Genomic DNA, 22,444 nt, shown 5'->3' on the forward strand with positions numbered 1-22,444 from the left:
CTTGTTTTTTCCTAGTCGCCAGGCCTCGTACATTCAGCGTAGCGACTTTAAAGGGAGAGGCGGGAGCCATTTTAAATTAAAAGGAAAGGACCCAACAGCATGGCGCTTACCTCCCACGTCTAGCGCGCGGCTGGACGCCACTGTTGCCGCCGGTATCATCCGGCAGAAGAACATCGGCCTGCTCGAGGAGTACCTTGCCGCCGGAACGCTTGTCATCCGAAAGGTTCGGGCGCGGCCGTAACTTCGGACGCCGGATTGAGCCGTCTTTGCAGGGGGTTCCTCGACGCCGGGCGCTACCACCTTGTCCCCTTCGGGGCTGGTCTGGTCGTGGGGACGCTTCACCGGTGTGGTGACGGGGGGCGTGACGCTAGTTGCACGGGCGCCGCTCTTCTCGTGGATGTCCTCGCTCGGCTCTTTTGCCTCGACGTCCTCAGGCTCTGGTGGGCAGGCCCCGTTCCCTGACGTTTCGTTAGCAAAGCGGGGGCAGTCTACGGTCTGGCTCGCTGGTTCGTCGGCCGCCTTGGTGCTATCCTCGGAGCTCACACACGTGGCAAGCGTCGAAGGCGGCTTGCCCGCCTCGTCCGTGCAGTCGCTGCTTCCTCCGCCTCGGCGACGTCCATGAGTTCCACGGTGTCGTTCGCCTTTCCGAGACCCGGTAGCCGCACGCGTAGGTACGGACGCAGTCCGCGTCCGTGTGTCCATAGCGCCTGCACTGGAACACCTGGGAACCTTGCAATCTCGGCGAACGTGGCCCGTGCCGTGACAACGCAAGCACTGCATCGGTCGCCCGGGCACAACCACGAGCTCCAGCTCCCTTCTTCATCAGAACCAGTTTGGCTTCCTTGGCGCCGGCTCTATCCCCGTGTCGTCCGTCCCTTCCGGGCAGCCGTGATCGTGATAGTGGTTAGTACCTTGCGTGTGGCCGCAATAACCCAGGTTCGAATCCTGGTCACGGCAACTTTTTTTCTTCTTCCCACTCGGGACACCCCCTGCTCTCCATCTTCCTCCCTTCTTCATCAGAACCAGTTTGGCTTCCTTGGCGCCGGCTCTTCCCCGTGCCGTCCGTCCCTTCCGGGCAGCCGTGATCGTATAGTGGTTAGTACCTTGCGTTGTGGCCGCAATAACCCAGGTTCGAATCCTGGTCACGGCAACTTTTTTTCTTTTCCCACTCGGGACACCCCTGCTCTCCATCTTCCTCCTCCCTTCTTCATCAGAACCAGTTTGGCTTCCTTGGCGCCGGCTCTTTCCCCGTGCCGTCCGTCCCTTCCGGGCAGCCGTGATCGTATAGTGGTTAGTACCTTGCGTTGTGGCCGCAATAACCCAGGTTCGAATCCTGGTCACGGCAACTTTTTTTCTTCTTCCCACTCGGGACACCCCTGCTCTCCATTCCTCCTCCCTTCTTCATCAGAACCAGTTTGGCTTCCTTGGCGCCGGCTCTTTCCCCGTGCCGTCCGTCCCTTCCGGGCAGCCGTGATCGTATAGTGGTTAGTACCTTGCGTTGTGGCCGCAATAACCCAGGTTCGAATCCTGGTCACGGCAACTTTTTTTCTTCTTCCCACTCGGGACACCCCTGCTCTCCATCTTCCTCCTCCCTTCTTCATCAGAACCAGTTTGGCTTCCTTGGCGCCGGCTCTTTCCCCGTGCCGTCCGTCCCTTCCGGGCAGCCGTGATCGTATAGTGGTTAGTACCTTGCGTTGTGGCCGCAATAACCCAGGTTCGAATCCTGGTCACGGCAACTTTTTTTCTTCTTCCCACTCGGGACACCCCTGCTCTCCATTTTCCTCCTCCCTTCTTCATCAGAACCAGTTTGGCTTCCTTGGCGCCGGCTCTTTCCCCGTGCCGTCCGTCCCTTCCGGGCAGCCGTGATCGTATAGTGGTTAGTACCTTGCGTTGTGCCGCAATAACCCAGGTTCGAATCCTGGTCACGGCAACTTTTTTTCTTCTTCCCAGCTCGGGACACCCCTGCTCTCCATCTTCCTCCTCCCTTCTTCATCAGAACCAGTTTGGCTTCCTTGGCGCCGGCTCTTTCCCCGTGCCGTCCGTCCCTTCCGGGCAGCCGTGATCGTATAGTGGTTAGTACCTTGCGTTGTGGCCGCAATAACCCAGGTTCGAATCCTGGTCACGGCAACTTTTCTTCTTCCCACTCGCGACACACCTGCTCTCCATCTTTCTCCTCCCTTCTTATTTTTTCTTTATTGCCTGGCTTTGACCCATAACATTTACACAAAAAACACTCAACAAAGAACACAAAACGCTATGTACATACGACACTGTCGTGGTCAGCCATCATGAGTCTGGCTTCGTCATACTAAAATTCACGAAGCATACAGAGCGGCTCTAGCCTCGAGAGCCACACGGGAGGCTCCGCAGCTGCTTTCTGGATGGCCAGAAAGCAGTCCATTCTTTCCCGAAAATAAATTCGGGCAGGTCGTGCGTCTTTGTCACAATAATAGCCTGCCATTCTGGAGCGCCATATACTGTGGAGGCCCAAGAGCATTATGAGATCAAATGGTACCCCATCCTCATTGTCTGTGCTTAAATAACGAATTCCCTGCGCGTCAAGTGGTAGCTCTTTCTTTATTGTCCTTTGTAACACATCCCAAAAATAAACCCCTTCCCAGCAATGCAAAAAAACATGGTCTATTGTTTCGGGCTGTTTACAAATTAAGCAGTTCGATCCCCACGGTAAAAAGAAATCCTTTCCTTCCAAAAACTTTTTAACTGGGAGTGTCCCGGTGTGTAATTTAAAAAAGAAGGTCTTTACTCCTGGTGGCACCTGCATTTTCTTACCCTTTTTAAAACATCAGCTCCAGGACCTCCACTGTACAAGGCCCTGTACATAGGCTCTGGGAAAACAATATCACAAAGATCATGGTACAACTTCTTTCTTTTAGTTTTTATACAAATAATCGCTAGAAAAACGCGCTGAAAGAAACCTAACACTTGCTACAATCTCTTTGTAGTAACCAAAAATTCCACCCGAGAGCTCTTCTGTGGTAACAACAAACTCGGGCAGCAATCGCCGCAGCCTCACCTGGCACACGGTGCGCAAGAACGGGTCTGAGACGTCGCGAAAAAACAAAAAACGGTTCACCAGCTGCCTTAAAAAGAGGTGCCCTTAGCCCCAACCCCCCGTCTTTTACCCGCCGGAACAGGTTCGTTCGGCTGCAAGGTTCCCATTCGGAAGCACATATAAAGACGGCAAAAAATCCGGTGTAACTTCTGAATGTGCACCGAGAGCAATGCAAAACCTGCATCACATACCAGAGCTTGCTAATAAAAAAACAGGTTGCAGACTGTAGCTCTGGCGAAAATGGAGAGATTGGTGCCTTTCCATTTTTCCAGCTCTGTCACGTGCTTCTTTCGTTTGCTGTTCCCAATACTCCTCGCTTTCGCGATAACATCAGAACCAGTTTGGCCTCCTTGGCGCCGGCTCTTTCCCCGTGCCGTCCGTCCCTTCCGGGCAGCCGTGATCGTATAGTGGTTAGTACCTTGCGTTGTGGCCGCAATAACCCAGGTTCGAATCTGGTCACGGCAACTTTTTTTTCTTCTTCCACTCGGGACACCCCTGCTCTCCATCTTTCTCCTCCCTTCTTCATCAGAACCAGTTTGGCCTCCTTGTAGCCGGCTCTTTCCCCGTGCCGTGCGTCCCTTCCGGGCAGCCGTGATCGTATAGAGGTTAGTACCTTGCGTTGTGGCCGCAATAACCCAGGTTCGAATCCTGGTCACGGCAACTTTTTTTTTCTTCTTCCACTCGGGACACCCCTGCTCTCCATCTATCTCCTCCTTTCTTCATCATCGAACCAGTTTGGCTTCCTTGGCACGGGCTCTTTCCCCGTGCCGTCCGTCCCTTCCGGGCAGCCGTGATCGTATAGTGGTTAGTACCTTGCGTTGTGGCCGCAATAACCCAGGTTCGAATCCTGGTCACGGCATGTTTTTTTTCTTTTCCCACTGGGGACACCCCCAGCTCTCCATCTTCCTCCTCCCTTCTTCATCAGAACCAGTTTGGCCTCCTTGGCGTCGGGTCTTTCCCCCGTGCCGTCCGTCCCTCCCGGGCAGCCGTGATCGTATAGTGGTTAGTACCTTGCGTTGTGGCCGCAATAACCCAGGTTCGAATCCTGGTCACGGCAACTTTTTTTTCTTTCACTCGGGACACCCCTGCTCTCCATCTATCTCCTCCTTTCTTCATCCGAACCAGTTTGGCTTCCTTGGCGCCGGCTCTCTCCCCGTGCCGTCCATCTCCCGAAACAATAGACCATGTTTTTTTGCATTGCTGGGAGGGTTTATTTTTGGGATGTGTTACAAAGGACAATAAAGAAAGAACTACCACTTGACGCGCAGGGAATTCGTTATTTAAGCACAGACAATGAGGATGGGGTACCATTTGATCTCATAATGCTCTTGGGCCTCCACAGTATATGGCGCTCCAGAATGGCAGGCTATTATTGTGACAAAGACGCACGACCTGCCCGAATTTATTTTCGGGAAAGAATGGACTGCTTTCTGGCCATCCAGAAAGCAGCTGCGGAGCGCTCCCGAGTGGCTCTCGAGGCTAGAGCCGCTCTGTATGCTTCGTGAATTTTAGTATTACGAAGCCAGATCTCATGATGGCTGACCACGACAGTGTCGTATGTACATAGCGTTTTGTGTGTTTTTTGTTGAGTGTTTTTTTTGTGTAAATGTTATGGGTTCAAGAGCCAGGCAATAAAGAAAAAAAAACAATCTCTTCCCCTCCCGCCGGGCGTCGCGGTGACAGGGCGTCTCACGAAATACTGAACTGTTTATTGAGATAAGTGTGCACAGGGTTGGCCTATCAGCGCTATACTCCGTTTCAAACATTATGTGCAACGCTGTCAAAGCTAGCGCTCTTGTTTGCGCCGCCTGCATCCGCGGGCAAAAAGTAGTGCGTTATTTATGGTGGGCGAAACATAGCAAATGCTTTGCCTGTCGGCTTACCACATGACACATGTGTCACGATCGTGATTAAGTGCACTGTTATTACTGACAACACGCTGTCGCTTTCTCGTGCCATAGACAACTTGTGCACACAACAAGCACGGAGTAACACGCCCTTCCCTTTATTTTCCCGCCCGGACTACTTCCATGCCTTTCACATAGTTGCACCTGATGTATGAAACGGAGTATAGGTGTCAATGCGAAGGTTCCCGGTCAAACGGTGTTTGTCGTCTTTGTCGTAATAGCTGTCAAAAGGCGTCTGTGCAGCCGAGCGTGACATTGTTTTTTTCTTTGGGGGGGGGGGGGGGGTGGCGCAGTATCTCTCTCATTTATCGTTGGACAGCTTAACCGCGCCGTAAGGGAAGGGATAGTGTAGGGAGTGAAAAGAAGAAAGGAAGTTAGAGGTGCCGTAGTGGAGGGCTCCGAAATATTTTCGACCCACCTGGGGATCTTTAACGTGCACTGACATCGCACAGCACACGGGCGCCTTAGCGTTTTGCCTCCAGAAAAAACGCAGGCCGCCGCGGTCGGGTTCGAACCCGGGAACTCCGGATCAGTAGCCGAGCGCCCTAACCAACTGAGCCACCGCGGCGGGGTCCGAGCGTGACAGGCGGAGCGGCTTTCGTTATTATCGTTGAGTAGCCATCATTGAGTAGCCATCGTTTAGTAGCCGTTGAGCCATCAAGCTGGTGCCTGTGTGCGTTGCACGTCAGCGCGCAATAGCTAATGTCTCCGTGTTTGTAAGTGTTGAATTTATTAAATTTACGTTCCTAAGCCGCGCCCGCCTTTGACTTTGGTGCCTCATACCCACATCTAGCTTCCTCACACTTTTTTATTCGCATGCTTTGTGAGCGGAGCTTACGGCCTGCATGAGCTGGTTTGTGCCCAGAGCATTTTGTTTTAGTATACTAAGCGGGCATTCATTGTTATGTCGCCGATGTATATTCAGGTTTACAAGGTAGTAGATATAGAGATACATTAAGACTAAAAAACTGCAACAGACGCAGGGCAGAGGGAGAAGACAACACAGGCGGTACCGCCCTGTGTTGTCTTCTCCCTCTGTCCTTTGTCTGTTGCGGTTTTTTAGTTTTAATATCGCACCAACTGGTCTACAAATTTACCCTGTTAAACTAGAGATCTATGTCACACATGGATGGATCTGCATTTGGTTGGTTGACCAGAGTGACAGGAACAATTTCTCGTCTAAACCAAAATCTTCAGAAGATTCTGAAGCGTATATAACCATTCCTTCTTCTGTGACAGCCTCATTGTGAACAAGGGCCCCGTATGGGACCCGAAACGTCATTTTTCATCTTTCGACTTGGTCAGTGACCCAATTTTCATTTGTGAATAAATCATGCTTCGCCCTGACCAGACGGTGTTCCGTCGAACCTTGGACTAAGCTCATGCTACTGCATCTCAAGATTCATTTTTGTTCATGCCACGAAAGACTGCAATTGTCTTGCACCCCACAAGGCTGTGCAACTTACTGTCCTTCGAAGTAGTCAGTAGAGAAGTGATGCTATAAACGACGAACTCTTCGAGCTCCTACCTGGCACACCATTGCAAAGCTCGCCACTCAAGTATGTCATTTGGGACCACTAAGGTGTGATACATACTAAAAATGGCGTGCAGTCACTCGGTCACCTCGGAAAGCCAATACAATGCTGTTGTGATGACCCCATAATGCGCAGGTCCACACGGGACGGAGAGGCAAAGAGACACCGTATGGTTCAGTTTAAACAAACAGGTATATTCAATAATTACACATGATTAAGATTATACATCAGAGGCTGGGGCGTCCGAGCTTACGTGCCGACGACTTCATGGGGGCGATGGAGTGGCTCCGGAGTTGGGCTCGAGCGGTTGCTGGCAGAAGCTGCACGCCGTCGGGCTTCGGCGCTGAAGGCCCTCCTGGCGAACGATGTCGTCCTGAGCGTCCTTCTTCCGTACTGCTTCTCGATTTTTATATCCTCTTCTCCACACTCCCTAGGGTGAGGACGCCCACGCCGGAGGGGAAGGAGGGGGGGCTAGGGCTTTCACTTGGGCGCACAAACATACCACCGCACTTATTGTCTCGCCCCCCTCACGTGTTGAGTCCGAGGGAAAGAAGGTTGTCTTCGCGGTAGCGCATAGCGTCGGCTGTGGTACGGCGCGCTCTGGCCCGCTGACAGTTCCCGCGGGTCACCGGCCTCCATTCTTCATCCATCAACGGACACTCGCTCCTCAAGGTAAGGCGCGCTCTGGCCCGCTGACAGTTCCCTTGTCCTGGAATGTGCTCGCGAGGGCCGCCCCTGGAACCGCCACGCCAATTGGGGAGGATAAGCCCGTTTCCCCGCGGCGGCGGCGGCGGGTCCGGTTGGGTCCGGTTGGGCTTAAACCCCTTCGTTCTGGTCGTCACTCAAAGAGCATGGCTGGGTAATTGATGATGCCTGTCATCTGGGTCTCCGTCTACGCACGCCGTCGAACGTGGATCCTCGTAGCACACACAAGGAATGTACCTCGTAGCACACAAGGAATGTACCTCGTAGCACACAAGGAATGTCACACTCGCTCACCCTCCAGAAGAATGTTCTCCGAACATTTGAGTCCACGCAGCTCCCCTTGTCTTTCTGAATCGCCTCGCACAGTGCGTCCGACAAAACTTTTCGCTGCACTCAACACCACTGCACAACACCATATGCCTCCGCTGTCATAACTGGCGTCTCCAGGGGCAGCACTGATCTTCTTTTACAGATAAACATGAAACTCAGCACCCAAGCCTCTCCTTTCTAGTCCAAACTGGACGAAATAAATTTACCACAGTTACAAAGGAGCTCCCACTTCTAGCACGATCACGGCACAGACAAAAATATAGATAACGAAAGGAAGTAGGGCAGGTTCTGCATGCGCTCCGCATGCTCTCCTGTGAAGGTGTTACTTAATGACAGAAAGGTTTAACTACCAACTCCGATAACTTAACACATAAGCACATAGCAATGTTATGAGCTGCGGCATTACACAATTCTAACCAGTTCACAACTCCGCTCTGTTTACGCCATTAGTCCGACTTAGCTTTCCGATTTCGCAGCGGATATCGGCCTTCATGAGTCATACTAAGTAAGTCTGTGCCCCTTTGTCTGCTTTGGGACTCGCGAGGGCTCGTGGCAGGAGCCTCTCCTGGCGTTATCTGCGCGGCAACCTCGCGCGCTTCTTCTTCTAGCAATGCATGAAGTAAATCCGGTGGCATTCCGGCCGTCACCTCGGGCGCCTGCCGAACAAATGCAGGAGAGGGCGTTTCTTGCGAACTATCTGCGCGCTCCGCTTCACTTCTGTCCCCATCAAAATCCGCGCTTTCTCTTTCCTCATTTCGTGAATACTGAACCGGTGCCGACTTGAGGCGATTTGCGTGTATCCTTATCAAACGCCGGTTCACGTCTCGGACTCTGAAGTTTACCGGAGAAAGCTTCTCGACAACCTCGCACGGTCCTCTCCACTTCGTCTGGAACTTACGAGCTAGCCCAATCTGCCTTTGGCAGTTTTCAATGTACACGCTGTCCCCCACATCAAACGGCGCGTCTCTAGCACTGCGATCGTGCACCTCCTTCCTGCGCTTCGCCGCTTTCTTTAAGGACTCCTTTGCGATGTCCCTCGCCACTTGCAAGCGCGATTCTAGCTCAACCTTATAGTCGTCCAGTGAAGCGTATGGGACACGACGGGGGCCCTCTGGCACTTCACTAGGCTGGTCCGGGTCTCGGCCGTAGAGCAGAAAGAATGGCGATTCGCCCGTGCTCTCGTGTGCTGCGGAATTGTAGGCAAACATTGCATACGGGAGCCACAAGTCCCAGTCCCGCTGGTCGCGCGAAACAAAATGCGACAGGAACCCGGCCACGGTTTGGTTCAGTCGCTCCACCGCGCCGTTGCAAGCCGGATGGTACGGTGTTGTCTGCTTCTTAGCGATCTTAAGCAGCTCGCAAACTCTCCTCATTAGCTGCGACACGAAGTTCGTTCCCCGATCTGTCAAGAGTTGCCTCGGGGGTCCATGTCGGAGCACGATCTGTTCGACAAATGCTCTTGCAACCGTGTCTGCCTTCTGATCTGGGAGTGCTACCGCTTCCGCGTATTTTGAAAGGTGATCGACAAATACTAAAATGTACTTGTTTCCGGAAGTGGTCGTGGGCAAGGGGCCCATTATGTCCATACCTGTCCGCTCGAAGGGAGCCGAAACCTCAAGGAACGGCTGAATTGGAGCTGGTCTTCGTCCCTTGGGTGTTTTTCTTTCGAGACAGGAATGACACTTCGCACAGTAGTCTCTAACATCCTGTCGCATGCCACTCCAAAAGTACAAACGCTCCACACGCCTGCGTGTCTTCGCTACGCCAAAATGACCGGCGCATGGCGCATCGTGAAACGCGCGAAGAACCCTTTCTGTCCACGACCGAGGTATGACGACTCTCTCCCAAGCGGTTTTCTCTGGTCTCCCTTTCCTGGTTGGCCTCGTGCGCCGACACAGGGTGCCGTCTTTGCCAATGAAATAACCAAGCTGTTCGGGGTGAGACGGTGCGCCCTCTAAGCTTTCGATTATTCGCTTCAGGTCAGGATCTTTGCACTGCTCTGTGCGTAATTCGGCGGGGTCGACTACGGGGACAAACTCATCTATAGCTGCCACGGCAGCTGTGCGGCTGAGTGCATCAGCATTCAGATGCGTCTTTCCTGACTTGTGCTCAACTTCAAAGCAGTATTCCTGCAGGTGTAGATTCCATCTAGCGAGTCGCGAGCTAGGGTCCCTGACACTCATCACCCATTTCAGAGGATGGCAGTCTGTGACTAGCTTGAATTTGCGGCCGTAAAGGTAGCATCTGAAGTGCTTTACTGCCCAGACAACGGCGAGGCACTCCCTTTCCGTAGCTCCGTACTTTTGCTCTGTGGGGCTCAGCTGTCGGCTAGCAAAAGCAACGGGATGTTCTTTGCCCTCGATAACCTGAGAGAGCACGGCACCAACTGCGAACTTTGACGCATCTGTGGCCATAACGAAGGGCAAATTAAAATCCGGGTGGCGCAACAGCGGTGCACTCATTAGCTTCCTTTTCAGGGCCCCAAAAGCATTCTCCGCGTTTTCGTCCCAGCGAAGGCGACATTTTTGGCTGTTAAGGCGGTGAGCGGCTTAGCGAGCTTGGCGAACTCCTCTATGTGCCTTCGGTAGTAACCGATCAGGCCGAGAAACTGCCGGACCTGGCGGACGCTAGTCGGGGATGGAAAATCTGAGACACACCTTAGTTTCTCAGGGTCCGGTCGCACGCCGTCAGCTGAAACAACGTGCCCGAGGTATTTCACCTCGTTTTTGAGGAATTGGCACTTAGAGGGCTTCAGCTTGAGACCCGCTCCTCTTAGTCGCACCAAAACCTGCTCAATATCGCGCAAATGGTTCTCAAAACTGTCACTGTATATGATAATGTCATCCATATACACGAAGCACAGCCTCCCCAGAAGACCTGCCAGGATAACATCAGCGGTTCTCTGCCAGACAGCAGGGCTGTTGGCCAGACCCATCGGCATTCTTTTCCATTCATAGTGCCCTGAGGGCGTGTTGAATGCCGTTTTCTCGGCATCTGCCGGATCCATTGCTATCTGCCAGAATCCCGCCGCCATGTCCACTACCGTGAAGTACCTGGCAGAGCCCAGCTGAGAAAGCGTCTCCTGTATATTGGGGATGGGGTATGGATCGATGCGAGTTACGGCATTTAGTTTGCGGTAGTCCACTACCAATCGATACGAGCCATCTGGCTTTTCCACCAATAGTGCTGGTGCTCCCCAGGGTGACTTTGAGTGTTCGACAATGCCACGATCAATCAGGTCCTGCACCTGCCGCTCCATCTCCTCACGTTGGGAGTAAGGAATCCTGTACGCACGCTGGTAAACGGGCGATGAAGTGCCGGTTTCTATCCTGTGCTTTATAACGCCACAGCAGCCCAAATCCAGGTTGGACGCGGCGAATACCTCCGAGTAGTCGTTCAGCAAACCAGCCAGAGCCTCCCTCTCCCTGGATTTTACGTGAGAAAGATCGAACGACACCTTTGGAGCAGCCGAAGGACTAGCATGCTCTACAGTTGCGAGTACCGTATCGGTGGGCTCACGTTGCTCTATCGCAGAGGTGAAGAAAGCCAATGTTTTGTTCTTGGGAAGGCTCAGTGGCTGCTGGCTACAGTTAACCACCCGTAGGGGCACTCTGTGGGCGTCATTAACTGTCACGAGGCACGCGGCTGCCTTCAGGCCATTGCTGAGAGAGTCGACCGGCTCAAGCACTCCCACGGCGCCGCTCTCTACATCTGAAGGCACAAACGCGTACAAAATGTGCTCCGACCAAGGAAGGACGACCGCCTCCTCGACCAGCCGGACGGCAACCCGCGAATATACCTTCTCCAATGATCCCACTGTTTGACGGGTGTCAATATCGGTAATGCGAATCTCAGCCCCTCTCCTGTTCAAGAACGGAACTTTTGAGCCGCCCGCATTAACCTCTTCCTCAGAGAATGAGACTACTACCTTCCCTTTTCTCAAAAAATCCTGCCCTAATATACCTGACACTCCGTTTGGCAGAGACACCGTGTCCGGGCATACGTAGCAGGGGTGCTCCAATGCAATTCCGCCGAGAGAGAAGTGTAACCGGTAGAGTCCACTTATGCCAAGAGGATCCCCCGTTATGCCTACAAATTTGGTTGCCATACCACCAGACGCTTCCAACACCTCGCGGTCCCCCTTCCTTCGAAGCGTGTTAAAACTGCTCTCCTTAAGAAATGTCACCTTTGACCCCGTATCTATCAACAATTCCATGCAACAACCATTTAACTTGCAACGCACAACAGGGCATGCCTCGTCGGCGACACAAACTACCACCACCTCATCATCCACTGCTCCCTCCCCACGCTCCTCAGGCTGGGGAGGACTAACTAGTTTTTTGTCTCGGTATCTGGAGCCCCGCTGTAGGCTTGCTTAGGGCGTGTCTCGCCTGCTTCTCTTTGTGGCTCCCCACGGCGCACGTTTTGGCAGAACCTGGCGATGTGTCCGCGACCCTGGCAAGCGAAGCATACGATTTCTTCAAAATCTCGCATACCGCGCCTGTAGCTTTGTGGCGGTCTCCGGTTTCCAGCGAATGGGCGCTGTTGAGCGCGCGCTTCAACCTGGCGTTCTACCTGCTGAGATAGCAGCTGTTCCAAGCGATCTAACCGCTCTGTCAAGAGAGCAACCTCAGGGTTGAGCACCGCTCTCTCTATGACGCGTACTCTCGCTGCGGCTGTCGTTAACGCCTCATTTCGTTCCTCATCCAATGCGGCCTCCACGGCTTGGTCGAAATTGCTCGGCTTGCGCGAGAGCACGAACCGGCGCACGGGGTCTTGCAGACCAGCCACGAACAAAGCGGTCATTTCCTCTTTAAGTAGATCCTCCGCGTATTTCTTCCTTAGCTGGTCTCCTTCCTCCTCCCTGCTTAACGTATCGCGTGCTAGGCGCTGAAGCCGCGACGCAAATGTTCGCACGTCCTCCCCTACCATCTGTCCGGCGTCACGGAACCTCTGTACCCGCACGTGACGTGGTTCAGTGTCGAAATGCTCAAACGCGAGCTTCTTAAATTCCGCAAATGATTTTGTGGATTTTACTTTTTAGTCTCGCCATGCAAAATCATGAGCAGCTCCTGCCATCTTACGCCTCGCCATTCCCAGCATTTGAGCATCGGACCATCCCCCCATTTTCCCAATCTCTTCTAGCATGGAAAAGAAATCGCAGATTGGAACCCCTGTCTTATCTCCCGTAAACGTCGGAATGACGCTTCCTAATGCCAGCATGCTTGCTCCGAGCGACGGCTGTGGAGTGGGAGCTCCCTCAGATAAAGACATTTTTTTTTTCAAGCCCTCCGGTGCCTCAAGCCTCTCAAATGGGGGTAAAAGTCCCACAATCAGTCCCGTGATTCCCTTTTGATTACAATTTTGAAGTCATGAATGTCGCAGCATTCAGAGGACATTTGCTTTTGAGACCCCACTTCTGGCACCAGTGTGATGACCCCCATAATGCGCAGGTCCACACGGGACGGAGAGGCAAAGAGACACCGTATGGTTCAGTTTAAACAAACAGGTATATTCAATAATTACACATGATTAAGATTATACATCAGAGGCTGGGGCGTCCGAGCTTACGTGCCGACGACTTCATGGGGGCGATGGAGTGGCTCCGGAGTTGGGCTCGAGCGGTTGCTGGCAGAAGCTGCACGCCGTCGGGCTTCGGCGCTGAAGGCCCTCTTGGCGAACGATGTCGTCCTGAGCGTCCTTCTTCCGTACTGCTTCTCGATTTTTATATCCTCTTCTCCACACTCCCTAGGGTGAGGACGCCCACGCCGGAGGGGAAGGAGGGGGGCTAGGGCTTTCACTTGGGCGCACAAACATACCACCGCACTTATTGTCTCGCCCCCCTCACGTGTTGAGTCCGAGGGAAAGAAGGTTGTCTTCGCGGTAGCGCATAGCGTCGGCTGTGGTACGGCGCGCTCTGGCCCGCTGACAGTTCCCGCGGGTCACCGGCCTCCATTCTTCATCCATCAACGGACACTCGCTCCTCAAGGAAAGGCGCGCTCTGGATCGCTGACAGTTCCTTTGTCCTGGAATGTGCCCGGGAGGGCCGCCACTGGAACCGCCACGCCAATTGGGGAGGATAAAGCCTGTTTCCCCGCGGCGGCGGCGGCGGGTCCGGTTGGGTCCGGTTGGGCTTAAACCCCTTCGTTCTGGTTGTCACTCTCAACGAGCATGGCTGGGTAATTGATGATGCCTGTCATCTGGGTCTCCGTCTACGCCGCGCCGTCGAACGTGGATCCTCGTAGCACACACAAGGAATGTACCTCGTCGCACACAAGGAATGTCACACTGTCTTATGCATAACGTGGTCATCAAGACCTTTCTTTGTAATTTATTTCAAGCAATATCGGGCCAGATGTACACAATATTAGCAATTGAGCTAACCTGCACACTGCACAAGCTATCTCTATCTCTACCTACATTCGCACACTGCAAAGCAACGCACAGACCTCATAATGTGGCTCAGTGAGGTTTGTACATGTGTATGCTTATGCATGTAACTGTTATATATTCACGTATACTGAGGATAATACTAACTGAGCAGTTGGTTCATCTTAATCTTAAAAGCTGTCATCATTAGGCTGCAGCACGTGCACTGACACCACTCAGTATACAGGCCTCTGGAATTTCGCCTCCATCGAAATTCGACCGCAGCGGCCAGGATCGAACCAGAGTCCTTCGGGTCAGCAGCCAAGTGCCATAACCACTGAACCACCGCTGCGACCTTGGAGAACGTATACGTGTATGCCCCAAACATACTTGAATAGCTTATTTTTCATTTCATTGTATCCTGAGCCATCATACATGTCGTTCTGGAAATCTTATACAAAGCATTCCATCCCAGCCGCAGCCAGTATTTGCAATGTAAACCTTCAAAATCGGTTCTTGCATGCATTCCCTTAACCTGTAAGCTGGTGCAATTACTCCTGTATCTAATTATGTATACATTACTACGGAAGGCAAATGTAGGCTTTTCTGCAATACTGAGCAACCGCTTTGTTTTTAATTCATGGGACAGTTAAGAATAATGTTTTGTGGCCGCAACCACTAAACGCCACCTTGTTTCTGTACATGTCAACATTGATTTCCCCTCGACAGAACGCCACCTTGTTTCTGTACATGTCAACATTGATTGCCCCTAAACAGAACACCACCTTGTTTCTGTACATGTCAACATTGATTGCCCCTCAACAGAATGCCACCTTGTTTCTGTACATGTCAACGTTGATTTCCCCTCAACAGAAAGCCACCTTGTTTCTGTACATGTCAACATTGATTGCCCCTCAACAGAACGCCACCTTGTTTCTGTACATGTCAACGTTGATTGCCCCTCAACAGAACGCCACCTTGTTTCTGTACATGTCAACGGTGATTGCCCCTCAACAGAACGCCACCTTGTTTCTGTACATGTCAACGTTGATTGCCCCTCAACAGAACGCCACCTTGTTTCTGTACATGTCAACGTTGATTGCCCCTCAACAGAACGCCACCTTGTTTCTGTACATGTCAACGTTGATTGCCCCTCAACAGAACGCCACCTTGTTTCTGTACATGTCAACGTTGATTGCCCCTCAACAGAACGCCACCTTGTTTCTGTACATGTCAACATTGATTGCCCCTCAACAGAACGCCACCTTGTTTCTGTACATGTCAACATTGATTGCCCCTCAACAGAACGCCACCTTGTTTCTGTACATGTCAACATTGATTGCCCCTCAACAGAACGCCACCTTGTTTCTGTACATGTCAACATTGATTGCCCCTCAACAGAACGCCACCTTGTTTCTGTACATGTCAACATTGATTGCCCCTCAACAGAACGCCACCTTGTTTCTGTACATGTCAACATTGATTGCCCCTCAACAGAACGCCACCTTGTTTCTGTACATGTCAACATTGATTGCCCCTCAACAGAACGCCACCTTGTTTCTGTACATGTCAACATTGATTGCCCCTCAACAGAATGCCACCTTGTTTCTGTACATGTCAACATTGATTGCCCCTCAACAGAACGCCACCTTGTTTCTGTACATGTCAACGTTGATTGCCCCTCAACAGAACGCCACCTTCTTTCTGTGCATGTCAACATTGATTGCCCCTCAACAGAACTCCCCACACTTGCTTACAATGCTGCATGCTCGTTTGCACAATGTTCGTAGAAATGCAGCTCAGGAAGCCCTGGTAAAAAGAAGTGGCCTGCCTGCTATCACTGCAGAATAAAAACCGTGCACTTTAACCCTGTGATGCACACCGTTGCCACTTTAAAGCATCACAGTGGTATTTCTATTCTGGCTTTCGTAATGGCCTGAAAAACATGACGAACAGAAATCAGTATTGTCGCTTCGTCATTTTTCTGTGAGATTGCATGCACTTGCAGTTACCATCGCTCTTCCATGTTCCTAAAGGTTGGGAACTTTGTGATGTCCTCATATATAGAAGCATTCATATTTGACAGCAACGTGCTAAAATATGGTGAATTTTTCATGCATGCATAATACACACATACACCTTTTGTTTAATGAGAGACAGCAGTGTGTTTGTTGTCATTTGACAACACATACGATGATGCAGATAGAATTGAACTGTGGCAGGAGGGAACAGGGACACAAGAAAAATGACACACAGGTTATACTGGATTTCCCACAGCTGAAGAACAAAGCTGGGCAAAAGTGATCTGCGACAGAGTATTATTAATGGTCATGAACAAGCAGTCCACATCAGCAGGAGCAGATGCCTTCTCTACAGATGCAACAACCAATGTTGCCTAGGTCACCTTGACGTCACAACCAATAGTATGGACTAAGCCTCCGTACAGTTACCTTCTAAGAACGCGCAGGCATCTGCTGTACACTATTTCTTCTGCAGGACAGTCCAGCAGACACTGTTCATGACATCGCTTTGGACAGTTAACAGTATCAATGAGGCGTTTGTTGTGGGTTGTCTCTTTTTTGTTCCATGCTAGCTATGCGCATATGTCCCTAGAACAAATATTTTTGTTTGCATTCAGTTCGCTTCCAAAGTAAGCCAGTAAGCAATGTTCAGTTTCTATTTTTGGTTGTCACATGTTATCGCTGGACACTACACAAGTTACGTAGTGTGTGAATCAGATTCATAAAATTTCGATCACAGAAATTTCAGCATGTTCAGATGTTTAATATGTGCCAAGGATTTATTTTTAATTTGTGGCATGACCATTCCACTCAATGGTCACCCTGAGAGGAAAAATGTATGTCACAAGGCAACCCTCCTCAAGGCCAGCAAAGAATTGTCGGATATACACCATTACTTTTTTACTTGCAGTTATGTCGCATGCAGGCAGCCAACTTCACTGTTAATGTACTTCACTCAGGATGTTGATTTGCTTTTGCAAACAATTAAAACTCACTATACGCATGTACTTGATTGCATAGAAGTTCACCAGCTAAAAATAATGAGTCGTATTCACCCGACATCACTGCTATCATACAGCAGCGCAGAGAACTGTGTGGAACAAACCCATGGCTACAAAGTGCAGGAACCAGTGTGCATACATATGTAGTACATGCTGTACGTACTGGTTCTTACTTCAGAACGCTGGCCCCCCGTAACATACTTGCCAGTTACCGCCTAGCCGCTGTTGCCCCATTTCTATCAGTATACATGTTCAGTGTTCAATTGTATGCGCTTTAATTAGCATCCAACTGTGCAGCACTGCTTACAATAATTCCCAGTAGGTGTCAGCAGTTAACCCAGGATGGCTGTCACTCATCCTGCTTTTCGATTATAACCTCAGTAATGCCTTCAAGTACTGTCCCTGGGCCTTTTCGCATCTCTGTCCTATTATGGGGACGGTGCTTGTGATTTGTCCCTCAGTCCATTCACCAATAACTCTTCCCTCTTGAGGCTCTTCACTGGTACATGTTCCTCTGTAATGTCATTTCCCACCTTTCTTAGTTGCCCTTTGAGCTTCTCCCAATAAATGCAGGCTTCGTCAACTCTTTTTTCAGTTATTTAATTATCCTCTATCATTGTATGACCGTCGCAGCATTCCTTTTTGAGAGTTTGACATTATTTATTTTAAATGCCCATTGCAGGCGGTGTTGGCATTGCGCGCATCCATCTCGGCATCCATGGGATCGCTACGCGCTACTGATACCGCATCTATGTGCTTCCGAATTCGCTCATGCTGTCATGGCATGCTGTCAGCCTGCCTTAATTTCGAGTGATACTGCATTGTACATGCGTCCGCCTCCACCCCTTCCGTCTAGTGCCCCATTAGTAGGGAAGCTCTTCCCAGCGGTTCAACGCTCGGGCACAGCGGGGAATCAAGGCACCAAGGGGTATATCAGCTTTATTCGATTCAGAGCTGGTTCACGGCACCAGTCCTGAAAAAGTGTCGCTGGTGCCAGCGCAGTGCAGAACCTGTTCTGTGGTGCAGGTGTAGCGCGTCAGCTGCGCCGCACCTTATGTGCGACAATTTTCAGTCGAGCGCGTGCAGGCAGCTCCTGTCGTCTGCTCGCCGTGGAGGTGTTCAGTGGTGCATTCTCGCGTGTGTTTTTTGTGTGCGGTCGCTTTCGTGCATAACGAGACTTGCGTCGTTCATGGAGTTGGCCATGGTCGACGACGGGGACATCACCCAGTTTCTTGTTATGGAGTAGTTCTACTCTTGCGACAGTGAATAGCAAGAAACCGACTCCGTGCTGTCCTTAATTGCCGCAACTCACTTGTCTGGACCGATTGCAGCCTAATTCCGAAGAACTGTAAAAGCGTGGTTGCAATTGCTACTTCAATTTCGAAGGCTCTTCAGACTATCTAGAGAGTCATTCGAAGAACTTTCGGCGCACTTCAAGGCCCTGCATATTTTCCGACGCCTATAAGGGGGGGGGGGGGGGGGGGGCGCCCACTTATTACCGTCAAGAGCCCGCCTCACTCATTTAGCTTTTTATAAGCAGTTTAAAAGCTACCCCGCTGCTTTGCGTGAGCCCCGGCATCCCCGTAGCCGCAGCAGAATTAATGTCCAGGCAGCGGCGAACCAGCAGCATCTGCCTGCATGCTAACGCAGCAGGCAGAGGTACCGGCGCCGGCAAAACGCGCCCGCGATTCGCCCTGCCCGTATTTTGCCAACAGCCCACACGCCAGTTTTGCGCCGTCTGAAAAAAAAAATGTTTTGTGTGAACTCGCACGCACACGGACGGCTTAGCTATCTGTTGCAAGTAGCAGGTACAACAAAAAGCACAGAAAGTTACCTTTTGTCGCGTATATTTCAGCGTCATTTTCTCGCAAAATGACTTAGTACCCGTCGACGACAGCGAAGGCCTCCCTCAATTCACCTTCAATACTTACGAGCATATTAGCGTAGTCTGCGCGTCGTCTGCTCAAAGCTGTCTGCATGGGCACAACTTTCCTGCACCTCCTTCGCGGACGGTGCCAAGGTTCCTTGCACCACCTCGACACCACGGCTGCACCCAAATCAATCGCGGACAGTGGTGCAGGGGGCGCTGTGAATCGAGGGCTTTGGTGCAGCGCACCGTGAACCGGTGCCGGCGGTGCAGAGAACCACAGCTGAATCGAGCAAAGCTATCCACGAGACGGTTCGCTTTGAAACCAGTTCGCCGCGTGACGTCACCGTTGTGTGTGCAATGTGCTTCGTCCTGTTGCCGGAGAAAGTGTGGGTTTCGTTAAATATTTCTTTGTCTTCTCGCGCTTGCAATCTCAACGCAAATCGCACCGCCCTCGTGGTATACGCAGCAGCGCCTGCGCATGTTTTGCAACGGCTGCCTGTATAGCGGAAGAATTTTTTTCTGCGCTCGGCGCATGGAGCGGTACTCTGCGTGCGGAAATGAGGTTCTTGGTGACGATTGAGGAAAGCGGGGACACTGCGAAGCAACGCTCTCTCTGATGACATCATAATAACTGCACCACGCTGGAGCGGGGTAAGTGGGTGGGTGGGTTGCAGGGGTGGTGAACATTTCCCTGAAGCAGTGCCGCTTTTGTACTGTGCCAGGGCCGGTCTCGAGGGGAGCGCGTGCTCTCTCTAACAAGAGAGCAAAAGCGCGTGTCAAGACCGGCCTTGTAAAGACCAGCCTTGACTGTGCATGCATCCGGGTACCTCGCGGCCGGTCTTTACGCGCGCTTTCGCTCTCTCCTTGTCAAGACCGGCCTTGACTGTGCATGCATCCGGGTACCTCGCGGCCGGTCTTTACGCGCGCTTTCGCTCTCTCCTTGTCAAGACCGGCCTTGACTGTGCATGCATCCGGGTACCTCGCGGCCGGTCTTGATGCGCGCTTTCGCTCTCTCCTTAGAGAGCACGCGCGCTCCGCTCAAGACCGGCCGTGGCACAGTACAAAAGCGGCATGGCTTCAGGGAAATGCTCACCACCCTTGCAACCCACCCATTCACCCACCCCCTCCAGCATGGCGCAGTTATTATGATGTCATCAGAGAGAGCGTTGCTTTGCTGTGTCTCCACTTGACTGCGCATGCATCCGGGTACCTCGCGGCGCACGCTCCCCAAGAGTGATGCCCTAAGGGCCAACATACGTCGGGACCAGTATCCCCCACCCCCTTCATAGCAACAACCACCACCACCGGCGCACGCGAGGGAGAGGAGAACGCAGCTTCGCATTTCTTTTCGCAGCGCGAACTTGAAAAAAAGAAAAAGGAACAAGGGAAAATGGAAAAAAGAAAAAGGATAACAAGGGAAAGGGAATGTGGAATTCGAGGTAAATACCTTTTCTGTTTTGGCACGGTCATTCTCGCAAAATACTTAATTTTGTTGGGTGGATGAGCAGTTCGGTGCACGCAACTCAGTTGGCCAAATAGCAGTGTTGTAGGCGTTACCAAAAAAAGTAACTAAATACGTTACTCGTTACGTTAAAAAAAGGAACGCGTTACCACCCTACGTTACCTACAAAAAGAGGTAACGCGTTATCTTTACCGTTGCCGAAAAAAAGCACCGCACGTCATTTTGTTGTTACTTCATGGCCATAAATTTTAAGTTTTCGTCACCTTAAGAAATTACGATAACAATTTTATAAAGCTCACACTTAACATATAACATATAACACTTAACATATAACAAAGAAAACATCGCTGAACTCTCAACAAATTTAGAGTAATTCTCAAAAATGTGATGTTCCAAAATGCTCGGCATGCTTCCACTCTGTAGAGAGTTGTGTGTGTGAGTGGTTTGAGAAGGGGAGGCAGGTGAAGGCAAGTGTGTGAATGCGTGTACGATCAGGTGTTTCGTGCTTTATGGCTATTCTGTCTTTTTTTTTTAGTTGGGTGCGTTGTCAAGGGCAGCTGTTTTCTGGCATGCATGCGAGCCCCAACAAGGTTGTCGGGAGTACCTGTACATTTTGTTTATTTACATCACTTAAGGTGCTCTGCGCTTCTTTTTTTCTAAAAAAGGGGGTGGAGTGCGTCACAAGTGAAACAAAAAGTAACTAGTAACGTGACACCTCACGTTACCGAAAAATATTAACGTAAGTACGTTACCCGTTACAGTTCCGAATTGGTAATGAGTACGTTAATAAGTTACCGAAAAAAAGTAACGCGTTACCGGTAACGCCGTTACTTGTAACGCGTTACCGACAACACTGCCAAATAGTTGGAATTTCGTTACGTTCTTCGCTGCACAAGAATAGCAATATTTTTTTATTTCAACATAAAATGAAGTGCCCATAAGGCGATTACGCGAGGCTGAAGAGAAAAACTAAAACTCGCACGAAATGCGCCTAGCAGCTGCTCGCTTATGGATAACGGAAAAAATGATCTAGTTAAGTTAATCATTACCACTGAGATAAACGGCTGGTATATTTATTTTAATACCGATCACAGCACACGCGCATCCCCAAAACAATGTATGTGCAGAGCCATCGCTCATATGCAAATGCTCATTCATGTGTAAGCAAACATTTCGTCTACTTTTACTTTTAGAATTTTTTTACACGTAGTTAAGTAACTTCGGAAATTTAGCCGGGCATCACACGTCGGAAAAATAAGCCGATCATTGCCTTTGTCTCACACGTGTCTGCATAACGCAGCTGTTGATGTCATAATAATAATGTTTGTTTTTTTTTTGGGGGGGGGGTGAAAGGATATGGCGCAGTATCTGTCTCATATATCGTTGGACACCCGAACCACGCCGAAAGGGAAGGGATAAAGGAGGGTGTGAAAGAAGAAAGAGGTGTCGTAGTGGAGAGCTCCGGAATAATTTCGACCACCTGGGGATCTTTAACGTGCACTGACATCGCACAGCACACGGGCGCCTTAGCGTTTTTCATCCATAACAAACAAATCTCCAAAAAAAACAAGTCTCCAAAACAATTTTTTGCATTACCGGAATGGCCTGGCGCAGGGCTTTACTGGCAAAAAAAGAGAGTTTCGTTTCTAACGAGGAGGGGTGCATAGACGCATTTTTTCTTATATTGGAATGTTTGGCTATAACAATCTCCCATCTACAGGCTTGCTATTAACATTTTCGGTATCGTCAACTGTCCGATGCGAGTGATGGAAAACTTACGATACTTTACTATGCATTAAAGAGACAGACCATTCATTACCTTCAACATATCCATTAGAGTACCTTGCAATTCACCAATATTACTTTTTTTTCCCAAGAATACAGGGCATGACCTGGATATCTGTATAATTCTAATGTCAGCTCTTGGCCATTGGTGTTCAGAGAAATATTGTGGCAATAAAAGTTTCTGTTCTCTTTGAGCATCGCGGAATTCCAGCCGTGATTCACAACGAGCAGCAACCCTTTTTTTTTTTGTGCACTCGCGAGCAGGAATGCACCTTGTTGCATTCCTGCTGGGGACATGTCGTTTGACCGTTCAGTGACCCCAAGAAAAAAAGTATCCCTCTGAGAACCGACCTGCGGAATCTTCCTTACGCTCTTAAGAGGGGGGG

At 50.8% G+C, this 22,444-nt stretch overlaps 7 non-coding genes across 7 annotated transcripts; all 7 read left to right on the forward strand.

Annotated features, from left to right (window-relative positions):
• Window positions 1–1,078: 1,078 nt before the first annotated feature.
• On the forward strand, window positions 1,079–1,150 carry TRNAH-GUG (transfer RNA histidin (anticodon GUG)). Its single transcript has one exon. It is a non-coding gene; the product is annotated as a tRNA-His (tRNA).
• A 123-nt stretch (window positions 1,151–1,273) lies between these two features.
• Window positions 1,274–1,345, forward strand: TRNAH-GUG (transfer RNA histidin (anticodon GUG)). The gene has a single exon. It is a non-coding gene; the product is annotated as a tRNA-His (tRNA).
• A 122-nt stretch (window positions 1,346–1,467) lies between these two features.
• On the forward strand, window positions 1,468–1,539 carry TRNAH-GUG (transfer RNA histidin (anticodon GUG)). The gene has a single exon. It is a non-coding gene; the product is annotated as a tRNA-His (tRNA).
• Window positions 1,540–1,663: 124 nt separating this feature from the next.
• On the forward strand, window positions 1,664–1,735 carry TRNAH-GUG (transfer RNA histidin (anticodon GUG)). The gene has a single exon. It is a non-coding gene; the product is annotated as a tRNA-His (tRNA).
• Window positions 1,736–2,055: 320 nt separating this feature from the next.
• Window positions 2,056–2,127, forward strand: TRNAH-GUG (transfer RNA histidin (anticodon GUG)). The gene has a single exon. It is a non-coding gene; the product is annotated as a tRNA-His (tRNA).
• Window positions 2,128–3,860: 1,733 nt separating this feature from the next.
• Window positions 3,861–3,932, forward strand: TRNAH-GUG (transfer RNA histidin (anticodon GUG)). Its single transcript has one exon. It is a non-coding gene; the product is annotated as a tRNA-His (tRNA).
• A 126-nt stretch (window positions 3,933–4,058) lies between these two features.
• TRNAH-GUG (transfer RNA histidin (anticodon GUG)) lies at window positions 4,059–4,130 on the forward strand. Its single transcript has one exon. It is a non-coding gene; the product is annotated as a tRNA-His (tRNA).
• The last annotated feature ends 18,314 nt before the right edge of the window (window positions 4,131–22,444 follow it).

This window comes from Amblyomma americanum, chromosome 9 (assembly GCF_052857255.1).
Source record: "Amblyomma americanum isolate KBUSLIRL-KWMA chromosome 9, ASM5285725v1, whole genome shotgun sequence".
NCBI classification, from domain to species: Eukaryota; Metazoa; Arthropoda; class Arachnida; order Ixodida; family Ixodidae; genus Amblyomma; species Amblyomma americanum.